The sequence below is a fragment of the Penaeus monodon genome, chromosome 28 (assembly GCF_015228065.2).
Source record: "Penaeus monodon isolate SGIC_2016 chromosome 28, NSTDA_Pmon_1, whole genome shotgun sequence".
Classification (NCBI taxonomy): Eukaryota; Metazoa; Arthropoda; class Malacostraca; order Decapoda; family Penaeidae; genus Penaeus; species Penaeus monodon.
In genome coordinates, this window is record NC_051413.1 from 37,692,854 (window position 1) to 37,693,255 (window position 402).

At 32.3% G+C, this 402-nt stretch overlaps 1 protein-coding gene across 1 annotated transcript in view; it reads right to left on the minus strand.

Moving 5' to 3' along the window:
* Positions 1 to 47: 47 nt before the first annotated feature.
* The window catches only part of LOC119591571 (beta-catenin-like protein 1), a gene marked incomplete in the record, with an annotated part of 10,985 nt that continues 10,630 nt past the window's right edge, over positions 48 to 402 (minus strand). The window contains 1 exon segment of the mRNA XM_037940333.1: positions 48 to 402.

Sequence of the window (402 nt, forward strand, 5' to 3'; positions counted from 1 at the left end):
TTGAAAATAATCTTTTACTTTTACAAAGGGATAAGGAAAAACTGCAATAACTACTGTCACTTTTTCATTTTGGTCATCAACATAATTAAAAAATGCTCTTGATTTTCACACCTAAATGAAAAATGATGCCGCATATTTTCTACTGGTGATGCAAGACCAGAATTTCACAGACACGACACAAGAGACAGAATGAAATGCAATAACATATGAAAGACGTACCCATAGATCTAAGTTCATATGACTGGGGGACGAAAAATGAAAAGACTATAAGCAAAAAGAAGTATCTGGATGTAAACCTTAAAAAACTAATCAAAACAGAATAAGGAAAGACAAGATATATTCTTTCTGCCTCTTTGTGTATTGTTTCTCTGAACATCAAAGTATTTTAGGACACATTAGGCC